Source organism: Lytechinus variegatus, chromosome 11, assembly GCF_018143015.1.
Source record: "Lytechinus variegatus isolate NC3 chromosome 11, Lvar_3.0, whole genome shotgun sequence".
In the NCBI taxonomy this organism is placed as follows: Eukaryota; Metazoa; Echinodermata; class Echinoidea; order Temnopleuroida; family Toxopneustidae; genus Lytechinus; species Lytechinus variegatus.
The window spans coordinates 10,851,823-10,855,276 of NC_054750.1; positions in this window are offsets into that span (position 1 = coordinate 10,851,823).

A 3,454-nucleotide genomic window follows, 5' to 3' on the forward strand; every position below is an offset into this window, starting at 1 on the left:
ATTTTAGATTAAAATTCACAATGCGAAATTATGAAAATTTGATCAAAATCAGATAACAAATAACGAAGTCATTGAATTTTAAAAATCTGCATTATTCACACTAAGAAATAAAGGTTCAAAATTGAACCCCGAAAGGTTGATGCAAAATCAGCACCCTATGGGTTTAAAAAAATCGAACCCCTCATTTGGGGTTCAAAGATTGAACCCTGCGGTTGGGGTTCATTTTTGCACCCTGCGGGTTCAAAACTGCACCCCTAAATTTTGAATAGAACCCCTACGGGTGTAGTTTTTAACCCTTAGGGTGCAAAAATGAACCCCAACCTCAGGGTTCAATATTTGAACCCCAAATCAGGGGTTCAATTTTTTAAAACCCATAGGGTGCTGATTTTGCATCAACCTTTCGGGGTTCAATTTTGAATCTTTATTTCTTAGTGTGTTCCAGTTTAACAGTTCTGGGCATGTATTTATGAATATTCATTAGGTGGACTGATGATGCCATATCCCTGCTTGTTATTTTGTACATGTACATATGAAATTAGGTTAATTCCAAATTTTTCTACCAAGAACTAAAACAATTGGATTGACAACTGATTAAGTGCATTAGTTATTTATTGCCTCAGCTTATTTTATCATAATGAAGACACATCATTTACACATGTATGAAAAAATGAAACATTGATGATTTCATGCAATAACATAAAAAAGGAAAGTGGGGATGTGGCAGGGCTCGAATTAGGAATTTAAAGGGGCAAGGCCATTTTTTAAAAGGGCACTTATTGGAAAGGGCAGGCATTTTTCACTTTATGGGACATCCAAGGCCACCAAAAAAGGGCATCAATAATAAGTGCACTTTTCAATGGGGCACATGCACTGGATTACCGCAGGGCACCAAGGCCACAGCAAAAAAGGGCAGTTATTTTGGCCTTAAGTCTACAAATATTTGAAAGGGCATCAAGGCCATTTCTGAGGCTATCTAAGGCCATGGCCTTGGATGGCCTTGGATTAATTCGAGCCCTGATGTGGTATCATCATCATCCCACCTTATGTATATTCATGATTTTAGAATTAAATAACTTCGTTATTTGTTATCAAATTTTGATGAAATTTTCAGCATTTTGCTCTGTGAATTTAAATATATTTATTTAGATATACATTTTTTTCACCACGGACCATCCCTTTACCTTCAGAATGGACCCAAAACAACCAATCATCATTCGATCAAAGAGTACCTTATAAAGAGGTATTTTTTCATGTATTTCCAATGTACTTAACATCTCAAATATTCTAGTTCCTTTATGGAGTGATTTGTATATATACATATATATTGGATTTGATAAATCCAAGTTTTATTATATATATATATATATATATATATATATATATATATATATATATATATATATATATATATATTATATATATATATATATATATATATATATATATATATTCTGCTTCGGCATGTGGAATCAAGTAATCATAAATGGTATAGTGATATGTACATTATATATATATCCAGGCTTTGTTACAGAGCCAATTTGATTTTGGTAATATTGATACCATTTTCGTTTTCACTAAAAAGCAAAATTTGTTCGTGTTTTGGTGAGCGAGCACACTGACGTCTCACCCAACTTTCAACAACATAAAATATATTGTAAATGTTGAGTTACGATAAAAATGCACAGTCTGTGTTTCTTTATTTTCAGATTACATTACATTACAGTTACATTCGGAAATTATAGTAAGTACAAAAGATTTACCCGGATCATCATCATAATCATTATCATCATCATCATCATTATCATTATCATCATCATTATCACCACCATCATCATCTTTATCATCACCATCATCACCATCATCATCATCACCACCACCAAAACCATCATCATCATCATCATCATCACTATCATCATCATCATCACCATCACCGTCATCATCATCATCACCATCATTATCATCATCATCACCATCATTATCATCATCATCATCATCATCATCATTATCCTTACCATTATCATTATCATCATTATCATCATCCTCACCATCATCATCAATATCATCACCATCATCATCACCACCACCATTAACATCATCACCATCATCATCACCATCACCGTCATCAACACCATCATCATCATCACCATCATCATCGTCATCATCATCATCATCACCATCATTATCATCATCATCATCATCATCACCATCATCATCGTCATCATCATCATCATCACCAGTCTACCATCATCATCATCATCACCATCATCATCATCATCATCATCATCATCATCATCATCACCATCATTATCATCATCATCATCATCACCAGTCTTACCATCATCATTATCACCATTATCATCATCATCCTCACCATCATCATCAATATCATCACCATCATCATCATCATCATTATCATCATCAGCATCATCATCAATGTCATCACCATCATCACCATCACCGTCATCATCATCATCACCATCATTATCATCATCATCATCATCATTATCATCATCATCATTATCCTTACCATTATCATTATCATCATTATCATCATCCTCACCATCATCATCAATATCATCACCATCATCATCATCACCACCACCATTAACATCATCACCACCACCATTAACATCATCACCATCATCATCACCATCACCGTCATCATCACCATCATCATCACCATCACCGTCATCATCACCATCATCATCATCATCACCATCATCATCGTCATCATCATTATCATCATCACCATCATTATCATCATCATCACCATCATTATCATCATCATTATCATCATTATCATCATCCTCACCATCATCATCAATATCATCACCATCATCATCACCAACACCATCATCATCACCAACACCATCATCATCATCATCACCATCATCATCCTCACCATCATCAATATCATCACCATCATCATTATCATCATCATCACCATCATTATCATCCTCACCATCATCATCAATATCATCACCATCATCATCATCAGCATCATCACCATCACCAACACCATCATCATCATCATCACCATCATCATCCTCACCATCATCAATATCATCACCATCATCATTATCAGCATCAGCATCATCATCATCATCATCACCATCATTATAATCATCATCATCCTCACCATCATCATCATTATTATGATTATTATCATTGTTCCCATAATTCTAATTCCAGTATAGATTGGTATATATCTTTATGCGTATTCAGGCTTTGAAAGCTGACACGCAGTCAAGCTTTGTTGATAGTGACAACCCCTGCAACCTTTTTAAATCGATATGTATATAGGAAATGCCATTTTTTTTCAATATTTTGCTTGTCAGTTAACTTAATTTGTTACCAGATATATGTTTTTGTATGTTTTTGAGAACGAGCTTGGTGTCCAAATGCTAATTTCAGAGAAAAATGCATCTTTTCTTTATTTTCAGGTTTCAACGCG